General features: G+C 35.7%; 1 protein-coding gene across 3 annotated transcripts in view; it reads left to right on the forward strand.

Annotated features, from left to right (window-relative positions):
* LOC136836302 (ras-related protein ced-10-like) overlaps positions 1-23,823 on the forward strand; it is a 383,808-nt gene that overhangs the window by 149,942 nt on the left and 210,043 nt on the right. The gene's annotated exons all lie outside the window — the stretch shown is intronic.

Genomic DNA, 23,823 nt, shown 5'->3' on the forward strand with positions numbered 1-23,823 from the left:
ACCTTACTACTTAATTTTGCAGTACATTCTGCATTGACTGGCCTTAATCAGTGCTGTGTCATTTGCAAACTTCGGCATTGTCCAAACTTCATTCAATGCTCATTTTCTGATTCCACTTATGGCACATCCAATGTCTTTCTCTGACTTTTCTTATCACTTTCCATGAAGATATTAAACTAATGTGAAGACCGTGCATGTTTTATATACCTATATATATATATATATATATATATATATATATATATATATATATATATATATATGTGTGTGTGTGTGTGTGTGTGTGTGTGTGTGTGCGTATGAATGTATGCATGTATGTATTATATATACACATATAAAGCAGTGGTTATGATATATTCGTCTGCTATGACAGAATTATTTATTTGACTGTAAGGTCTATCTTATTCTTGAGATACAGTTCCCAATCTTTATGAAAACTGACAAAGTCAGCTCAGTAGTCTGGTTAAACTACTTTAATAATAATAATAATAATAATAATAATAATAATAATAATAATAATAATAATAATAATAATACTTTTACTGTCGGGTGAGTTTCAGCAAGGCATCTTGGAGACTTGCTTTCGGTAATAAGTTGTCCTTTTTTGTGTTTAGATATTAAATGAAGGGATAAGTGAAGACAACCTAATAATGACGAACCTCCTTCTCATATTGTAGCAAGTTATGGTTTGGGAACACAGAAGGAAACCGTTTAGCATTCTAAAGGTGCCGTAAGGTGAAGGCGTGCTATCATATGATTTTAAGTTGTTGTTGTTGTTAGATGATTACTTGGCTTTATGCCAGCACGGTCTCTTGGCCATGGAGCAGCCCGTTAGGTAAATTTTTTTCTAAACGCCGAAAAGGATATTTTAATTTTGTTTATTGATTTGAGTCATTTTAATTATATATGGTTAAGACAGGCTTCATTTAAGGATTTAAAGACGGAGGCTAGGCACATTTATTTACGAACATTTACTTTTACGTATTTTGACTTGAAACTAAGGAGGGTTAATATCACTGCCTTGTGTGTGTGTGTGTGTGTGTGTGTCTCATCCTGGTAAAGATTTCCAATCATTAGTGTTCTGATTGAATTCGCTTAATTGTCGCCCACGAGAAAGTCTTCCTCCTGCATTGACGTAAATAAAGACTCGAGGCATGAAGATGGGGAACTTGGAAGTTGCGCAAGGATTTTCCCGCTCCTCCCAGTGCCTGTGCCTCAGTCGTTAATAGTAATCAGCAAGAAAGTAAAAGGTGACTCCTTGGCCCATCTCAATTACTGTTCTGCAAAAATTTGGAAGTTTTCGTACACTGCAAACGCTGGTTATCCGCTATTGGAGTCGGTTGTCAGAGGGCGGTGGTTTCATGTCTCATGTCCACTCAACACTTTTGTGTCTGCGGAAATTTATATAGATTGTGATGAAGTGCAAACGGAGAGTGCGAACTTTCGGTTAGGCGATTAGTATGATTGCCCAAATGTTTTCCGTCTTCTGCGCTTTCTTTCACGAATACGAGGACTCGATTAGCGCTGTCCAAATACTCTCTCTCTCTCTCTCTCTCTCTCTCTCTCTCTCTCTCTCTCTCTCTCTCACACACACAACAAAGAGCAGGAAGTTGATATTATCCTGATACACGTCAGTGACGACAGTAATGAACGCAGCTTTCAAAATTCTGGGACTCAGATTTGTATAAAAACGCCATTCATTTTATCTTGGAACATAGTCAGGCTTTGGGAAAAAGTCGTAGAAACCCGTTCTGTAGTTTCGACTTATCCTTGTAGCAGACACACTGACGGACAAAACTTACCTAAAACTTAGTTAATAAATATAACTTGAGTTTTGGAAATATTTGTTTCCAAATGAAATTCCATTTGTAGATTCCTTCGTTTCAAGCGGTACACATGTTACATATGAATGTAAATATTTTATATGCTATCATTTATGGTTTTCAATCTGCTTGGCCTTTGAGTTTACATATGTATATATTGTCACGAAGTGATCAAGTACCTGGTTATTACACAAATATTAAATCCAAAAATTTACCTCACTTCAGCCAGACACCTGAACCCTCATAACAATAATATTACGACTGAACACTGTAAAGGTAACAGCGATCCCTCAAAACTTGTTTATCACTTGAAAAATCAATCTAAGTTTATAAAGTTATGAGTGAGGTAGTAACTGTTAAGCAAGAAATATACTAGAGGGAAAGGGCATCACTCCATCAAACAACTATAATTGTTTCCCTGGTCTTAATTCACTTCAGAAAAATTCTAAAGGAAAGCAGAACATGTTTATCACTTCCCTTGTGCATACACAAATAATCCTATTCAGTGGTGGTCAAAAATGAAACAGTGCTTTTAAAACTTTAGATACAGAAATTGATTTCTAACTTCAAAAGTTATAATTAGAATTCACAATCTGAAAAAATTTACTATTACTTGAAAACAACATAAGATTTAATTAATTCTTAAACAAGATTAATTCACAAAACTTTAATTTATCAAGAAATTACGTTAACTAAGCAAAATTCAAACTATTAAGATTTAATCCAAATTTGAAAAAGAAATCTTAACAAATGAAAATCACAAGAAGTATGCAGTGTTAAAGTATAAACACATAAACTGCTAACTAAATCAATGTTAAATCACCAACAAAAAATTTTGGGTAACACTATTAAATTGTAAACACAAGAACACACAAGAGAAATGTAAAAACAAGAACATATAAAAATAAATTTATCAAGAGCACGAGGAGGATGTTTTTCAGGAGCTTGAGAATTTCTCTGAGAACTGTCGCAAAAAATAAACTTTTGAAATTTATCAAGAGCACGAGGAGGATGTTTTTCAGGAGCTTTAGAATTACGGAGAACACAATTTAAACACGAATAACAAGTGTTAGTCTTCCTAGGGGCAGTTTCATCTTTGCAACTGGGTACTTCCTAGGAAGAAGAACCACAGAACGAACATGTCTGGAAGTATACCCTGGCTGACTTTGCTTGCAAAGTTTGTAAGCATTTCCAGTTCAAAAGTTTTTCTGTCTTTTTTTGTGGGCATTCCATTCAAAGGTGCCTTTCTTTGCAAAGATATTGTGAGGTTATGAAGGTAAATCCTAGTAATTAATATTGATGATGATAATCTCTTCATATGCGGTCATTATATTCTGGGAGAGGTTGCTTTGTAAGTAAATTTACGTAAAGGTTTGTAAGTAGGAACGCATTTTGTGTAACAGTTTTGTAACAACCCGGTTAAACGTTTCCCAAGTTGATTATCATCGAATCGGCAGTTATCGTGAAACGGGTTTTGTTTTCGAGATGTTTATTCCGGTTAGGGTTTGTTGGATAAGGGGAAGGAAGAAAGGTCGTATGCCTTTCTTATTCATAACCATGACAGTATTGTGGTTTTCTGTACACTGTTTAGACCAGTTGGTACTACTGTAAATGAACAGCCTGCCTAACGAGGGGCATTGAATGTGCCATTTACTGGTCCTTTGGGAAAATGAATATTGAAAGTTTAAAATACCCCGTAACTCCAATAGTGTCTCAATTGTGGTATACCTGCATATACACACACACACACACACACACATATATATATATATATATATATATATATATATATATAATATATATATGTATATATGTATATATATATATATGTATATATGTATATATATATATATATGTAAGTATGTAAAAGTCTGTCTGTCTGTACATTCCTGTAAAATAAAAACCCTGTCTTCCTTGTATATATATATATATATATATATATATATATATATATATATATATATATATATATATATATATATATAGGAAGACAGGGTTTTTTTTTTACAGGAATGTACAGACAGACAGACTTTTACATACTTACACACACATATATATATATATATATATATATATATATATATATATATATATATATATATATATATATGTAAGTATGTAAAAGTCTGTCTGTCTGTACATTCCTGTAAAATAAAAACCCTGTCTTCCTTGCTAAGCCCACATTCACATAACTGCAAGATTAAATTAATCTGCTCTTTCTCTTAGTCTGATCCTAAAGTAAGTGCATGGTAGTATGTGACAGTTTAGCAGTTTAACTGTGTTAAGATACATAAATGAAAGAAGAAACTTGAGTCTCCGTTCGTCAACTCTTGAAAATTAAAGGAGTGTCTTGTTACTTTAGCTCTTGACAAAGTAAATGGCAGTTCCTTGTTGCTGTGGCATTACTAGACAATCACAGTTGTGCGTCATGATTGCCTGGTTATATATATATTATATATATATATATATATATATATATATATATATATATATATATATATAATATTATTTTGAGGTGAAAACGGACATACCGCTCAGCGTGAAGAATTGACGCTTCTTGTAAACACGCCGAAGAGGTATAATTTCCACTGGGAGAATAGCGAACAAAATTGGAAATTCCAAGATGATTATGGGATTTTGTGAATGCGTATAAGATTGAAAATTTGGTTTATTTACTGAATATCAGAGTGGTGACTGCTATTTATTTGTAACCTAAATGCAAGTAAAATTAATACGTGGTGTACAGGTTAGTGCGTATGTACACGAGCTCAAACTGTTAAAATGCAGTTTAACATTTCGTTGAGAATCAAATGTTATATACCAATGGGTCTGCAAGATAGGAGACTTGACAGAGTCCCAGCCCATATAAGGACAGTGGTCGATGTCTCAGGGTCACGGACGTTTCGTAAATAACACAGACACAATGCGGAGTCTCGACAACACAGGTTTCACCTGGTAGGAAACCTGAGGTTCGTGTTGATCCTGCCTGATGAAATTTTGTTGTTCATCTCATGCCCTGTCTGATTAGAAATTATAGTCACACCTTTTATATCACCGGAAATAATGTTCTTATATGACCTTTTTTTTTTAATTGTTAGAACACGCATGTGGCCATCATAACTAGCTGTCTGCTTTGGATTTTGATTCTACCTTTCTCATGCAGCTAGAGATGCTGAAAATCTGTAAGAAAGTTGCCATGTGGCAATTTACCACTTGCGGGCATTTTCTGTTGTTTTCCGAAGGTGCCCACCTCACCTTCTGTGACGACATTTCCCTGTTAATCGGTAAACAATTTTCCGTTGCCAGGCCAGTCCATTGAAAGCCGGAAAGTATATCCTACAATATAAAATTCCACATAAATCCATATTTGTGTAACACTCAAGGGGTAAACTCTCCGCGTTTAGACTTACCGTCGTCCAGCCGTTCACTACTGGGTGCTATGAGTATGCAGAAAAAAGGGCCCTTGGCCAGAATTTCATGACGGAACGTTAAACCCCTCAGAGTCGGAACTTCGTCTCGCCATCTGTATTACCGTTACTTGTGATGGCATTGAGACACGCCCCTCCCCCCCACACAAATTATATATATATATATATATATATATATATATATATATATATATATATATATATATATATATATATGTATGTATATATATATGTATGTATATATATATATATATTTATTTATGTTTATAATTAGTGTATATATATGTATGTATGGTACTAAGAAATCACAAAATTAAGCGCGTGATTTTGTTTATTAGCTGAAGCCACTTGGAAAGTTCAAAATGAAACGACAGAATATCTTACATCTTCGGGGCACAAAGTAATACAGAGCACAAAACGAGTGAGCAAGAAAGCTCTCACAAAAGCAAAGTGAAGAAAAAAAAATCAAAAGATGAACAATTAGGCCATTACAAACAGGAACAGTGTTCGTCCAGATCACTTAACTACTTAACACCCAAACAAGTCAAAACTAGGAAAGGAATTGCCTCATGACCGCATTATATACAGAAATGAATTATAAAAAGCTGACCACTTGTCGACCAGTTTATAAAACAACTGAATTCATAATTATGAATAGTAACAATAATAACAGTAATAACAATATACATAAAAAGGCATCACCAATAAAAGAAACAACGAGAAGTAATATTAAAATAACTGAACGAACAATAAGAAGTACATAAAAAGGAAAGTGACAAGTAGTAAACAAAATTACTGGGTAACGGTAAAACTCTCCACTATTTTATCTTATAACAAGATTGTCTAATTTGTACATACCGAGGCTCAAATTTAAAAGTTTTCTGGAATACGTGTTTATAAAAGCAGATTCAATTATATTCCTACTAATATAATCGTTACAAAATACAATTTCTTTTGCTTCTGTCCAGTCAATAGCATGGAGATGAATGAAAAGGTCACTAGAAGTCTGTCCTGTTCTAACCGAATATTTATGTTGGTTTAATCTAGTAGACATCTCTTTCCTATTTTGGCCAATACATTTCTTGTCACAATTTTGACAAGGAATGGTATAAAGGCAGCAGGTAGACGAAAATGGGGAGTTCTTTATAAGCAAATTACATACCGTATTTGAGCTTTTAAAAACTAACTTTACATCAGAATGTCTAAGTACCTTAGGTAATCCATAAAAATTCCTGTGGTAAGGTAAAACCAACATATCATGGCATGAAAAAGGTTCTTTAACCATATTTGAATAAAAAGTACCCTTGGCCATCATTAATGCCTTGTCCATAAAAATCTTTGGACATTGAAGTTTCGCACCAGTGTCACATATTTTTCCTATCTCTTCATCTAAAAACTCAGGACTGCAAATTCTTAAGTCTCTCAAAAACATCGAAGAAAAAATAGACAATTCTATTACTTTTTATTCAAATAGGGTTAGTGAACCTTTTTCATGCCATAAAATGTTGGTTTTATTACCACAGGAATTTTTATGGATTACCTAAGGTACTTAGACATTCTGATGTAAAGTTAGTTTTTAAAAGCTCAAATACGGTATGTAATTTGCTTATAAAGAACTCCCCATTTTCGTCTACCTGCTGCCTTTATACCATTACTTGTCAAAGTTGTGAAAAGAAATATATTGGCCAAAATAGGAAAGAGTTGTCTACTAGGTTAAACCAACATAAATATTCGGTTAGAACTGGACAGACTTCTCGTGACCTTTTCATTCATCTCCATGCTACTGACTGGACAGAAACAAATGAAATTGTGTTTTGTAACGATTATATTAGTAGGAATATAATTGAATCTGCTTTTATAAAGATGTATTCCAGAAGACTTTTAAATTTGAGCCTCGGTATGTACAAATTGGACAATCTTGTTATAAGATAAAATAGTGAAGAGTTTAACTTTACCATGTAATTTTGTGTACTACTTGTCATTTTCCTTTTTATGTATTTCTTATTGTTCGTTCAGTTATTTTAATATTACTTGTCGTTGTTTCTTTTACTGATGTCTTTTTATGTACAGTATAATTGTTATTTCTATTATTATTGTTACTATTCCTAATTGTGAATTCAATTGTTTTACAAACTGGTCGACAAGTGGTTAGCTTTTTATAATTCATTTCTGTATATAATGCGGTCATTAGGCAATTCCTTTCCTAGTTTTGAATTGTTTGGGTGTTAAGTAATTAAATGATCTGGACGAACACACTTCCTGTTTGTAATGGCCTAATTGTTCATCTTTTGATTTTTTTTCTTCACTTTGCTTTTGTGAGAGCTTTCTTGCTCACTCGTTTTGTGCTCTGTATTACTTTGTGCCCCGTTTCAATTTGAACTTTCCCAGTGGCTTCAGCTAATAATATATGTATGTATAATGCTGGGCACATTTTCTGTATTAAGCAGTTTCTTTAGAAATCAGGATTGATTCTCTCAGACAGTTCTTGTCAAAATGTTTTATTTATCAAAACTTATTCCTGGCATATGGTAAACTCTCTGGGAAAATATGAACAATTTCGCCTTGTTACTGTCGGTAGCTTTTTCTTCACTTCCTCACCTATGAAGTGAAGGTGTCAAATGTTTATATATAAATTATTATAAACAACTGTAGCAGGGGACCGCTTCCGTTTGAGGAGCGAGTCATTCCAGGAGGGTTGATTTGGGTGTCAGTGGGTGAAAGTGTGTGTGCGGGCCTTGCTTTTTCCTCCATCATGCCTCTACACTTTTATCATAGTTAACAGCTTCATTTACGGTAGTTATTGTACAATAAACGTGAGCCGCCGGGATGACAATGGAACCAGGCGGGTTAGCGGGCCGGATGAGTCACGGTCCAGAATTAGTTTCTTAGACTAGACTGTAATACTCATGGTATAATTGATTGCTTTTGTTTTCTCTCCCATAAGATTTTTTTACTTGCGTCAAAAGGAAAAACTGAAATCCAGGTGATTGCCGTTAGTAATATAGTACTCACAGTACTCCCTGTTAACTATTTCGACAATCCTCTGGTTTGTCTCAACGAGTAATGTGGTCATTACTGAGTGAAAAATACCAGTGAGAGTGGTTGAAACGTTTGCGTATTTGAACATTCCGATATTAAATTTTTCTTCCGAACCACACCGGAATTTATAGATTTTCATGTCGACATTAACTCATAAGGAAGGAGAATGTACAGAAGAATTAAAAAACCTAAGCACAGATTAACCGACACTGAAACATCTTTGATAAAAACTACCCCGTGAAAGCTTCGCCCTCTTAAGCACACACACACACACACACACACACACACACACACACACACACACACATCAAGTATGAAATCGCGCACAAATGAAATAGATAAAATCTTCTGAGTGATAACTTTCCTGTAGTTGTAGATGGTTATTTCAAGCAGTTATGCTTCAACCTGAAGGTAATTGACTTGCATTTGATTTTATTTTATGAGCTAAGTAATTACGACAAAGAAGCTTCAGGAAGAATTGAGGCAGCTGCTTTCAATAGCAAAGGGTTTATGCTGGTGCGCCATAAAATCGCAGTTGATGTAAATTCTCGTAATTTTGGGGGTAATGCATAGCTATTAAATGTATTTGGCGACTTAATTAATTTTGACCTTTTATGTTCCTCTGTTTTTGTGGAGTTCTTTTTCTTGAACATTGACCTCTGAGTTGAATCGACGAAGAAAGAAAATTGATTGAATAGAGTGCTGTCAGGTGGCACAGAAGCCACGTCCAAAACCGCGTAAGTAATTTTAAGTTACGTCAGAGCAGACGCTCGCTTTGTTCATGCTGCCACCGGCTTAATAACATTATGCTCATCGCCGTTCGTAATCTGCGGCTGGAATCAAACGAGAACGAAACATGGATATGCGTGTCTCATTTTATAACTCAATGCGAGAGAATCGCAAGTGAACTGTAGTACTGCCGGATAGAACCGTTATGTGTCAACAAGACGTATATTACCACTCATCACATACCGAAACTGTCATTCTGTATTACGTAAGCTATTGCTCACGCAAAATTTAAAGAGAGCTTGCCATTGCTCTGCATTGACGAGAACCAGCCTTGCGAGCTCTCCAAAGCGAATGACGCTTTCCGTGAAGTAGGTCAAATGGAATGTAAGATTGCGCTTAGATGAAAGTGGCCTTGCATGTCTTGCAGTCAGGATTTCAGTTGCATTGAAAGGCAAGAATGTCAGTCCCTCTGGGCGCTTTTATTTCTGGTTGAAAAATGCCCGAAGGCAGATTTAATTGTGTTTAAGCGTGTTTGTTAATGTCCACAGAAGCGATGTTTCGCTTTAACGTGACCAGATGAGTGCTTTTACCTACATTGTGCCTCATTCGTAATGCTTGTGGGGATCTGCGCGGATAATTACTCGAGCATCCCTTGATCAACGTCGACCGCAGTCATTTTCCTACAGAAATGTCAACGGGGTCTGGTTGCCTCTGATGCGAACAATTGTGACCGACTCATCATGTGAGTTATGCCTCCAAGGTGATTGCGCCTTTGCCCTTGGGAGCTGTAATCACGCTTTCACCGCACGGGACGCATCATTTCTGATGCATGAGGCTGAGACGCTCCCCTCCACGGGTTTTCTGCTGTCAGGGAAAGGGTACTCGAAGCATTGAACGGAATCTCGCACCCATAATAAGCAGCCTAAGTCAAAGTTGCCGTGTTGTCATCGGGTTGTATTCTAGATTTTGTGCATTGCCCATTATGTTGATTGGATTTATTGTTAACCTGTTGTTATCTCTTTTGTACAGCAGCCATATCTAGGAAGCTTTGATGTAATTTTCTTATCTTTTCCTTTACATGTAGTGTGTGTGTGTGTATATATATATATACAGTATACACACACACACACACACACACACACACATATATATATATATATATCTATATATATATATATATCTATATATATATATATATATATATATATATATATATATATATATATATATATATATATATATATATATATACAAACACACACGCACACAGCGTCTTAAAGCTTGGATATAAAGAATCTCCTTTTTGAACCTTCCCTGTTATTGAGGATCTCTGTGAAAATATATGTATATATATATATATATATATATATATATATATATATATATATATATATATATATGTATATATATATATATTATATTTTTTATTTATTCAAATGTAGGTGTATGAAGCTGCTTATGTGGGCGTTGTTATACATAGGTGTTTGTTTCACGTTCATTTTTTCCTGGAGCAAGGCCGTTTGGTGAAACGGCTTTGTTATATTCAGATATATATATATATATATATATATATATATATATATATGTATATATATATATATATATATGTATGTATGTATGTATGTATGTATATATATATATATATATATATATATATATATATGAATATTACACTATAGTATTACAGGAAAAGATCATACATATATATATATATATATATATATATATATATATATATATATATATATATATATATATACATACATATATATATTTTTATATTTGTGTGTATGAACATTTATGCATATTAAATTATATATATATATATATATATATATATATATATATATATGTATATATATATTGGAAAATTTAACCAACTTATGTAGCCAATTTCAAAGTGGTCCATATATTCAGCTGCTCACGAGGAACCGCTTCTGGGGCTTTAGAGTGAGGTCAAGACTATAATAAGAAGGTAAAGGTCAAATTAGAGTGAAATTTTTGCCATAACCTCTGAACTCCTCCAGAGAGACTTCATATGCGGTGTGAATGATCCACCTAGTAGACCTCTGAAGATTGAAGTCAAGGTTATATTTAGAGGGCAAAGGTCAATGGAAATTTTACTTTGGCTCCAAAAGTTTAGAACCATTTATATTCAACTAGCAGAATGCTGCCCATTCTGCCAGATATTTAACCAAAAGGAAATTTCACCAAACAAATAATTTTCCTTCAAGAAATTACTTGATGTTATTTATGCTCATTGTATTTAATGTTTTTTTTTTTTATTAATTTAGGACATTCTCTTTTCATTTGGGCTAATCACTTGTTGCTGTATATATTTCTTATATTAGATTTTAACTAATGCATGGTATTATTTTCTCACTACGATTGAGAACAGTTGTGGTGGTGTTCCCTATGGCGTATTTAGTGGAAGTGAATAGTAAACGAGATGCACAATGACAGGGCAGGCAAGCTAGGTTAGGATGTATCTTTTAAGCAGCCTTGGTTGCTCTTCCACAATTAAGGTTCATGGGATCTTGGTGGGAATTAGGTACGGTAGGACGCTTCCTTAATTTAATTAAGGTATGTTAGAATGCATCTGCGCATATTAGCGTTAATGAAAAGGAATGTTTATTATTCCGTTTTTTATTTTTTCATGATGCATGAAACGTATTTTTCCACTGCTTCTCTGTGCATTGAGCGTGTTGCCTCATCCATAAGGCCTATTTTCCATCATTATTCTTAGCGGAATTTGTAGGGGAAACACTCAGACACAGATACACAGATAGTTTGCCCCAGCAATCTGTTGTAAAACAGAAATTGGTCCGTCGCTTATTAACCACATTTATGGTCTTTATTTGATGTCTGTAATTACTTTTCGGGGCAAATTACTGAAAAGCTGCAAGTTTCCAAGTGTTAACAGAACTAACAGTTTGTGATTTGTTTATTTGGATGAAATTTCGATTTCGTTTCGGCTATATCACTCGGTCAGGTATCTGTCGGCCAGTTTTCTTGAAGTCAGCAAGCCAACAGAGTTTTCAGAGTAACTCTACTTGTGAAAATATGTACACACACACACACACACACACACACACACACTTTTAGAAATCGGTATAAACCATGAAGCGTCACTTTATGAGATCAGTGAACCTATCACACTCGGTTTCTCATTTATGTTTTATTACTTCTCAGTGTACTTCTGCTATTATTATTATTATTATTATTATTATTATTATTATTATTATTATTATTATTATTATTATTTAGAAAGGGTGCCTCTTGTAGGTCAGTGTTACAGAAAACAATTGTTGTTTCAACGGAGTTTAGCTTCTAGAGAGCCGCTGCTGTTCGTATCATATTCTTTCTGTCCGGAGGTAGACGGTATAATAAGTTAACAAAGGACACGGAAAGATATTCTGTTATCATTGTTTATTTTACTCTTAGACAGCCACCTGCCTGCCGGCGAAAATAATAGAAAACTCTCTGCAAGCTAAATGCCATTGAGTCAGTTATTATTATTATTATTATTATTATTATTATTATTATTATTATTATTATTAAAGATGCAAGCAATTTGCGCTTTTTTTCAGGTTGACATGAGTGATAGAACAAAGCGGCAGTACCATATTCACAGTGTCGTTCATTGTCTTAAGTGCTGAACGAGTATGATACTCGTGGGAAACGTGGGTGTTCGCTCACATAGCGCCCCACAACTGCTTACTTTATTACATCAACGCAATAACCTTACCAGAAACGAACAACCCTGTTCATTAAATGGTTCATCCTCTTCCCGAATATTATGACCTTGCTTGACACCTCTGGTGGTTCGTCAATGTAGCACTTCTTTTAAATGGAAGGGTTGAATCCACAGTTCTCATATGCATTCCAGCATTTGCCTCCTTAGTCAACCTTCTGTTTGTTCACATTTTCAGCAGAACTCCCGTTCTCCATCCTTGCATCACACGCTCAGTGTTTCACTTTTCTTTTTCCTGTTGTAATTTAAGTCAGTTTCCTCAGACTGTCTGTACCGATAGTCTTCACAAGCAAAATCTTATCCTTGTTGAAATCTAATACCCACGCTAGAATTGATCTCGATTTTGTTTTACCCAACGCTTTCATGATATTGCGCCAGGGCAGATTCAGTATCCCCATGTAACGTGTACCATCTTCAAACATCTTTGCTTCTGTTGTCTCGAGATCTTGCACTTCGGTCTTTTGTGATCAGACTAATTCCTTTCATTTTCGACCTGTATTCACTTTACATGTAACCAGACGTTCTCCAGGCTATTTGTTCTTATTTGAGTTGCGGTTGCTGTTGTTAGAATCAAGGTCTTTTTCTTCATATTAACTTTTGATTGCTGTTAATAGTTACTCTCCCACAAACATTCATTGTCAGGATTACACAAAGCATTACTAAATATCCTTAGTCGTATACACACACATAATGCCAAATGATGTCTTTTTTCTATGATTATTACAAGCCAAGCTGCAACCGTAGCGGGAAAAGAAGAATACCACAAGGTCCCCAGTAGGGAAATCAGCTGAGAATGTAGAAATAAATAAGGAAGTAAAATGCAAACTACAAAAGAGACAAATAACTAAGAAAAGTAAGGAAATAGCTAAGCAGAATCGAACAGATAAATAAATAAATGGAAGTGAGGCTCGTGTCTGCCTGCTCACAGAAGAAGTGTTGACACCAACTTGAACGTTTGAAGTTCCCAACTTTCGACAACATAATTATTAATATCATTCTAGTTATTATTGTTCGCCGCCTGTCATACCCTCATACGCTAAGAGCCTCTTCTGAAATTCTGGCTTTTATCCTTCTTGTTCTTTGTCTTCCACAAATTTCCTCCACTCGTCTTTAGCGCAATGTCTCTGTTTTCACGGACTCTTCCGGTTCCCTTCATTTTATTATTATTATTATTATTATTATTATTATTATTATTATTATTATTATATTATTATACTCAACCATTCTCCAAATAAGGTTTATGATATAGAAAATTTCTGACGGATATGTTAGCCATGCCGTAAGTACGCAATTTTATGATGTACAATTAATGAGAGAGAACAGTTGCTAATATGCTTTGTATGGGTGGTACCATTTAATCTTTTTAGTTTTCTGTAAAAGAAAACTATTGCGATGGCTTTTTGCCTGTCCGTCCGCCCTCAGATCTTAAAAGCTGCTGAGGTTTGAGGGCTGCAAATTGGTATGTTGATCATGTACCCTCCAATCATCAAATATGCCAAATTACAGCCCTCTAGCCTCAGTAGTTTTTATTTTATTCAAGGTTAAAGTTAGCCATGATCGTGCGTCTGGCACCGCTGTAGATACTAACAACACAGGCCATCACCGGGGCCTGGCTGAAAGTTTCATGGGCCGCGGCTGAGAGTTTCATGGGCCGTAGCTGAGAGCCTCATACAGCATTATGCGCTGTACGGAAAACTCGATTGCGCATGAGGAAACTTAGTCGCAATTTATACTTGTTTTCTTTTGCCAGCTCTTTAGAAGTAAGAATTCTGGTCTCTCCGCTGTTTGAGTTGTTTGTTGTTTATACCTCGATGCCGCGGTAAACACTCGGGAAACTTACCAATGTGATCAAAGTGTGGCTCTAAAGCTGTCAAAACGTTTGGAACCGAAATGGTTTTTTGTTTGCGTGTTACTTTGTTTTCCCTTCGTACATCCTTCCTACGTATACGTGTATCTCTTTTCCCATAAACTATATATATATATATATATATATATATATATATATATATATATATATATATATATATATATATATATATATATATATATATATATATATATATATATATATATATATATATATATATATATATATATATATATATATATATATATATATATATATATATATATATATATAAATATATGTATATTTATATATGTTTATGTTATATGTATATACATATATATATATATATATATATATATATATATATATATTTTATATATATATATATATATATATATATATATATATATATATATATATTAGACGCTGATATATATATGTATGTGTATATTACACGCGCGTGTACACTTAATTGAATATGTCAAGCAACCTCTCTCCTTTTCTTCATCGCAACATTCTGCGATCCTCAGGATGTTTAGAATTTGGTAACTATTTTTTCGGTGTGGTACAGCATCCATACATATGCATAATGTATGTAACTTCCCGTGTTAGAATAGGAAGGCTTTAGGTAACGTTGTTTTATAATGGTACCTTGACGAAAGATTGTAAAGATCAGGGAAAACAAAAGTAGATTGGAAATTCCAAAGTTTGGCAATATAAAGATTGCCGATTTCTGCAGAAGGAATATGGGAACTATTGACATGACAGGTTTGGCCAGGCCTTCAGAGTAGAGAAGGAAATCACTTTCCCAGCTCCGTGGAACAGTTGCCGTCATTCCATTCATGGGAAAACGAGCCAGAGAAGCTGTGTAGAATTTAAAGTTTAAATTCCATTAGCGAGGAGGCAGAAGATATACATGCTGAGAATGTTATTAGAAATGGTAGACTGAATTTTAATTACATCAAACTGAATTGAGTGGGAGATGGGACAGGACTAAGTTGAGTGGTCCCTTTTCCTGGGGGTTCCCGAGAGAAGAGCTTGATGTATGAAGAAAAACCAATTGGAATGTGAGAGGAAAGAACTGGTGGTAGGGAAGGAAGAGAATATGGAATGGTTGAGTCGTTGGTGAAAGCCTGAAAAAAGTAACCCAGAGAGTGACATTGTAAAGAAGAAAAGATAGGGTAGATGTAAAGTTATGTATTAAGAGAAAAAGAATAAAGCCCTAATGCAATTGCAGTATTCTCCGAAAATACCTCCAAGGTGATGACCAGACATCAGTAAGCTAGGAGTGGTCCACAATGTTTATACCTTTCGATGCCATACTTGTGATCAGAGAGAGAGAGGATAGTTGGATTCAAGCTATTCATGGTAGTTAGAGTATCAAAGTTTTGAATGCTTTATCAGTACTAAAGTGGAAGTTATGAAACAAGGCATTGTTTGAAGATTGCAGTGGTCACCTCCATTTCACATAGGTTGAACTTGTTCATGCATCCAAGAGTAAGGGCACTGGACCATTTAATCATTAAGCAGAAAAGCACAGCAAGTTAGAAAAACCAATTTACATACAACCTACACAAAGACTCATACAGTAAAATATTATGACAGGTGCTTTACCGTATGAGCAGCGAACATAGTGGAGGATAAAGGGCTGACAGATTCACCAGCTAAGAAAAAAGAGTTGGAGAGAGAAACCTTCTCACGGGGAGAGCAAACTAGATCTGTCCTGACAAACAGGAGGAGGAAAGTTGGATTAACCCAAGTTACTCAGGACATTGTTCAAAAAAGGTGCAGATTTTGCTTTTTCTTTTGGGTAAAGAAGTAGAGCAGTTTATTGCAGATACAGTGAGGAGGCATGAATAGTAGAATAAACAGTCAAGGCTGATGTAACACTCATTAGACCAGGTGTCTGAGGAGGAGAAGCTTTCAGACAGAGGTTCGAGGGTCAGAAGATTGAAACAGAGGTTGTGGCCTCTGCGACATAAGGTGGCACAAGATCAGTGTTGTTGACAGTAAAGCAACAATCTTACCCCTAGAAAATCAGCACGATGGGAGTTCTCAGTGAACACATTTAGCAGTATTCAACAATAATGGAAACATTTCTCTCTCCATTTCTTTCCGTGATAGTGCAGTGGTAAGCAGCACATGTAATGCTGTTATTTACTCTTTACGAGCTGATCGTCAATCTAGAAAATATTTTTTAACTGTTCATTTTTATCGATCAACTTTTGTCAACGTTTTCAATTTGTGCTTTATATACAGTAAGCATTTCAGATACTGCATTTAAATTGTTTATCAAAATGATTGCATTGAACTCTTATTAATTCCAGTCTAGTTCAAGGTGCGCAGATCTTCGGTGTTTGCACGTTGCTTCTAGGGAACACCCCCTCCCCCCACAGACAAACAAACACACCAAGCAACACTCCCCTCCCTCTCCCCTGTTCCTTCCCTATTAGTAAGTAAAGGCGAACAGGTGTGACATCCGCCAGCATGTCAGTTGTTAAAGGCGATGGGAAAAGCTGCTCCAGGCCTTGAGAAAGTCGAAGAGTGAAAAATTGATCATACTTTGCCAACCACTTCCTGGTTGGTCTTTCTGCCGAGATTTGTATACACACACACACACACACACACACACATATATATATATATATATATATATATATATATATATATATATATATATATATATATATATATATATATATGAATGTCTTTTCCTGTAATACTACAGTGTAATATGAAAATAAGAAGGCCCATAAAACACTATTTAAACGTTGAAACCATATATTTCGGGCACTTGTTTCTGTGCCCCTGTTCACTGGTAGAATATGGACAGGTGGAAAGTTACAATGGTATATATACAAAAACATGAAGGTGTGGCCTTAGGCCTCCGATGTTAAGGAGGTGGCGTTTCTTAAGAAGGAGGAGATTGACCAAATTCCCTAGTGGTTTTTGGCCTCATTAGCTCCCGTTTGGCGATGGATCTGGCGGTCGCGTTTCTTGGGTCATCTTCCTCAAAAGGGGTCCGAGGATTAAGGTGTCAATGGCGTCCGATTTCCAGTGTCCTCCTGACAGGTTCATATTGTTGGTTTGATTGATGATAGCAGATTCCAGCATCTTTCTTTTATGCGGACAGCTACTCTTGAAAACCAACTCCGCCCCACTCCAGTTAATGACATGCCCTGTATTTCTAATATGTAGGAAAATTCCCGAACTCTCCGAGCGTAACGTGCTGATCTTTTGTGCTCTGTTATTCTTTGCGAGAAGCGATCTACCTGTCTCGCCTACATAAATGTCATGACAATTACTACGGTATCTTGTAAACTCGGGCTTCTTCCCTTTTGTTATTTAAGTATCGTTAACGAGCGAACTCCGATGGATTTGGGATAATGGAAAATGAAAGGATTATTAGAACTGAGTTGCTCGGTGGCCTTTTGGATGTTTTCATCGTATGGAAGCTTTATTTTGTTGTTGAAATCTATTTGTCTGTTGTGAGTGGGACCTCTGTAGTATATTTTATTTGCTTTATTAATAGCCCTCTCGATAATGTGTGGTGGATAGAGCAGTTGCGTTAGGTGTTGGCGGATCGTGTTAAATTCTTGATCCAGGTACTCATTTGAACATATCCTAAGTCCTCTGAGGAATAGGTTGCACCCTACCATGATTTTTACGGAGGCGTCGTGGTAGCTTAAAAAATGAATGTAGGAGACAGCGAAGGTGGGTTTTCTATATACTGTAAATGCATACCTGTTCTGTTTTCTTATGATCAGTACATCTAGGAACGGGAGTTTTCCGTCCTTTTCCCATTCTGTTTTAAATTTTATGGTCGGAACTAGCGAATTTAGCCTATTAAAAAATTCCTTAAAGTCCCCCCAGCTATTGTCCCAGAAAGTAAAGATATCATCTACGTATCTAAGCCAGATCATATTATGGGGTTTGATGGACGACAAAAGTTCTGTTTCAAAATATTCCATGTACAAGTTTGCTAGAAGGGGTGATAGGGGACTTCCCATGCTACAATAAAATTTTGTTTGTAAAAATTACCATTGAAAAAAACACGTTGTTAGTTACACAGAGGTTGATAAGTTTTAAAGTTTTATCTATGCCAAGAGGAAAATGGTCTTCATATGGTTGTAACTTCCTCTCTAAAAAAAACAACACGTCGGCAATCGGGACTTTAGTAAATAATGAATCGACGTCTAGACTGAGCAGTTTGATGTTGTTTGAGGATGTTTAAACTATTAAATTTTTGTATGAAATCTTCTGCATGTTTGACGTGGGAGGATGAGAAGGTTCCTAGAAAAGGGTGATAACAAGTCTGCGAGCCATTTTGATAATTTGTACATGAAAGAGCCCCTGCTAGATATTATGGGGCGTAAAGGAATCCCATCTTTATGTGTTTTCGGGAGGCCGTAAAAATAGGGGAGAGAGGGTTGATTACCTTGAATGTCTCTAGTAATTCTATGTCTTTATTGCCCCCCCTATGGTTCTAACTGATTTGTTAAACTGATCCCAATAACAAATTGTTGGCTCAGTTTAACAAATCAGTTAGAACCATAGGGGCAATAAAAAGACATAGAATTACTAGAGACATTCAAGGTAATCAACCCCTCTCCCCTATTTTTACGGCCTCCCTGAAAACACATAAAGATGGGGATTCCTTTACGCCCCATAATATCTAGCAGGGGCTCTTTCATGTACAAATTATCAAAATGGCTCGCAGACTTGTTATCACCCTTTCTAGGAACCTTCTCATCCTCCCACGTCAAACATGCAGAAGATTTCATACAAAAATTTAATAGTTTAAACATCCCTCAAACAACATCAAACTGCTCAGTCTAGACGTCGATTCATTATTTACTAAAGTCCCGATTGCCGACGTGTTGTTTTTCTTAGAGAGGAAGTTACAACCATATGAAGACCATTTTCCTCTTGGCATAGATAAAACTTTAAAACTTATCAACCTCTGTGTAACTAACAACGTGTTTTCTTTCAATGGTAATTTTACAAACAAAAATTTGGCTGTAGCATGGGAAGTCCCCTATCACCCCTTCTAGCAAACTTGTACATGGAATATTTCGAAACAGAACTTTTGTCGTCTATCAAACCCCATAATATGATCTGGCTTAGATACGTAGATGATATCTTTACTTTCTGGGACAATAGCTGGGGGACTTTAAGGAATTTTTTTAATAGGCTAAATTCGCTAGTTCCGACCATAAAATTTAAAACAGAATGGGAAAAGGACGGAAAACTCCCGTTCCTAGATGTACTGATCATAAGAAAACAGAACAGGTATGCATTTACAGTATATAGAAAACCCACCTTTCGCTGTCTCCTACATTCATTTCTTAAGCTACCACGACGTCTCCGTAAAAAATCATGGTAGGGTGCAACCTATTCCTCAGAGGACTTAGGATATGTTCAAATGAGTACCTGGATCAAGAATTTAACACGATCCGCCAACACCTAACGCAACTGCTCTATCCACCACACATTATCGAGAGGGCTATTAATAAAGCAAATAAAATATACTACAGAGGTCCCACTCACAACAGACAAATAGATTTCAACAACAAAATAAAGCTTCCATACGATGAAAACATCCAAAAGGCCACCGAGCAACTCAGTTCTAATAATCCTTTCATTTTCCATTATCCCAAATCCATCGGGAGTTCGCTCGTTAACGTATACTTAAATAACAAAAGGGAAGAAGCCGGAGTTTACAAGATACCGTGTAGTAATTGTCATGACATTTATGTAGGCGAGACAGGTAGATCGCTCTCGCAAAGAATAACAGAGCACAAAAGATCAGTACGTTACGCTTCGAGAGTTCGGGAATTTTCCTACATATTAGAAATACAGGGCATGTCATTAACTGGAGTGGGGCGGAGTTGGTTTTCAAGAGTAGCTGTCCGTACAAAAGAAAGATGCTGGAATCTGCTATCATCAATCAAACCAACAATATGAACCTGTCAGGAGGACATTGGAAATCGGACGCCATTGACACCTTAATCCTCGGACCCCTTTGAGGAAGATGACCCAAGAAACGCGACCGCCAGATCCATCGCCAAACGGGAGCTAATGAGGCCAAAAACCACTAGGGAATTTGGTCAATCTCTCCTTCTAAGAAACGCCACCTCCTTAACATCGGAGGCCCAAGGCCACACCTTCATGTTTTTGTATATATACCATTGTAACTTTCCACCTGTCCATATTCTACCAGTGAACAGGGGCACAGAAACAAGTGCCCGAAATATATGGTTTCAACGTTTAAATAGTGTTTTATGGGCCTTCTTTTTTATATTATATATATATATATATATATATATATATATATATATATATATATATATATATATATATATATATATATATATATATATATATAGACACACAACCATACACATGCATATATATATATATATGATTATTATCACTTTTGTACGTGATTCATTTATCACACATTACCACAGGTGAAAAATAAGAAACGGGGGCTTTATAAAAGAAAGTTACAACCATAATATGAATATCAGTCAAGGGATGTATAAACTTGATCCTTTAATATCAAAAGAAATTTGTAAATTGTTTAAACTTTAAGGTAGGCAGTAGAGATATATGAAAATAGGATTATCATATTTGTAAACACAGTACGAGGGTAGTAATGTTAATGAGTTTCCAAACTCCGCCTCCATGACACCTGTCAGGTGTGGATCTGAGGTGGGGTATGGTCTGTTTATCAGCAATGTCCCCTGAGAGTCTATTGTGATTTTTAGCCAAATGAGTTTTAAAGGCCACTCCTACCTCGACACCGGCCTGAGTGGGGATATGGAGCCTTTAACGGTTGTGTATGTTCGTCAGTACTGTTCTTGTAGTATATATATTTGTGACTTCTCACACTCTGTATCAGTCCTTCGTCAATGGCTTGAAATAAAGTCGAAACCTGTCAGGACCTACACCACGTTTCTTATTTTTCACCTGTGGTAATGTGTGATATATATATATATATATATATATATATATATATATATATATATATATATATATATATATATATATATATATATGCATGTATGTATGTATATATATATTTACATATATTTTTTATATATTTGTGTGTGCATGGTTATATTATATAATTACTATTCCAGTATAAATCTTTGACAGTGCTTGAAGACCAGTCATTTTTAATCATCCTTGTTATGGGCGGTGAACATTGACTTTTAAACGCCCTTAACGAGCGTCGACCTGAAGGAAGAAGAGAGATGGAGAGGAACCGAGTGTACAACCACGAGGAGCAATAAACCAACTTTTGAAAATGCTTTTTTTTTCTCTAGAAGGAAGAACAGAAGCTGTGTGTGTGTGTGTGTGTGAGAGAGAGAGAGAGAGAGAGAGAGAGATGTACTGTAAAAAAAAAGTACTATCAGCGTCAAAAACCACCGTTTGTGCGGCTCTAGTTGACTGCTACTGATGAATCAAGTGAGTCTTACCTAATCAGTCATGAGACAACAGACGGAGAGTAATTGTGAGAAGAGCCCCACTGGCTGGTTTAGGGAAGAGTCTCGGCTGTATACAACAGCGCTGCAGAGAAGATATCGCATGTAACATAATTATTATCAAGATCGTTGAGGCAGTGCTGGTCTTCAAGATGTAGATGTGACATTCATTTGAAATATTTCTGTATTTGCCCGGTTTTATTATTTGAGGGAATGGTGGGGTTTATGTGTGGATTATTTGAATGTCATTTTTAGAGAATTTTTTATGGATACTATTTCTTTAAGAAAAAAGAGAAATTATAGTAAGGAATGTGATTTCAGCGTCGACGGTTGTTATTGTGTCCAGTTTACGGTCATTCGTGAGTTAATGAATTCAAAATCGAACCACTAATGCTGGATAGGAAGGGACTTGCAACTGGATTGGATTGAGGTCTTGGTAAGTCAGTAGACAGCGGCGTTTCCTTTTCAGTGCGGTTTGTGAACACGTTGGGAATGACGGCATTCTCCAAGTTTCGGAAATAGATCGGTCAGTGAAATTTTATCACAATCTACAACATTTTCAATTGTTCGAATTTTAATATTCACGAGGAGCTGTAAATTAATTAAGTATAAAAAGTAATTTATGAAAATACAAAAGCCCACAGGGCAATTAATAAATTTAAAAAATACGAATTTTCAAAATATTAATAATTCTGAATTTCATCATTAGTGTTTTTTTAGTAGATGGAAACGTGAGTAAAATGTGTTTAATGTAGTATGCTTGTGTTCTGTGTGGAAGCAGATGCCTTTTTGCATATTTATTTTTAAAATTGTGTTGTCATTATTCATTTAGTCCCAGTGCTTGCCCAATGGCCTACACCTGGTACACCATTTCATTTTAGTCCTTCGGGCCAGACTTATGAGAGCCGTTAATCAGCTCAGTGGGCTGGTTGAATTATTTCAATGATAATAATAGAATGACATCCTCCGTTCAGCTGAGTCTCTGGCTTTTAGTTGTACGGCAGGAGAAGTCGGAGATTGTGACATATGGTGCCGAGTTCTTGGATTTCTTTTTAGATACTCATGGGTTTCATCTGAGTCACCTTTGATGTATGGCGTAACAGTTACTTTTCTCAACTTTGCTGTGTGTGTATATGTGTGTTTTGATAAAAAATTATTAAACAGCATGTATGGTTGTAGTTGATTTCTTATGGGTGAAGGGTCGGAAGCCTATTTTGAGACATACAATGTTTGCTATTTTTCTTTCCGAGTGTTGGAAAGTTCAAAGTATTGTTAAAAAGCTCACCTACAAGTCTATTTCAAACTGAATGTGATAACAGTTAAATACGTTGGAAGCATTTTTAGATTTGGAAGCCTTCACCTTCCGAGTCTCGTCTTCGCAACTGCTCGTGCACTATTGAAGAGATTTCGGTCAGACTTGGTACAGAGGAAAACCATCGTGTTTAGGTGTTCATGAATGGAATCCATCCTTCTGTCAGTCCAACACAACTCCTATACGGTTGAGGGGATTTCAGCCCAACTTGGTATCTAGGACCCGCATAAGAACTGTAGTTGTCCCCATGAACAGTTCATCAGTTGGAATGATTTTAGAGAGAAGTAGGAGGCTTTAGCAGTATTATCAGATTACATTTTATCAGTCGAAATTTATCCACATTTTTATGGGGACAAGGTAAGATAAATCTGAGTTTTAAGCAAACTTCTACAAGGT

The sequence above is a fragment of the Macrobrachium rosenbergii genome, chromosome 56, assembly GCF_040412425.1.
Source record: "Macrobrachium rosenbergii isolate ZJJX-2024 chromosome 56, ASM4041242v1, whole genome shotgun sequence".
NCBI classification, from domain to species: domain Eukaryota; kingdom Metazoa; phylum Arthropoda; class Malacostraca; order Decapoda; family Palaemonidae; genus Macrobrachium; species Macrobrachium rosenbergii.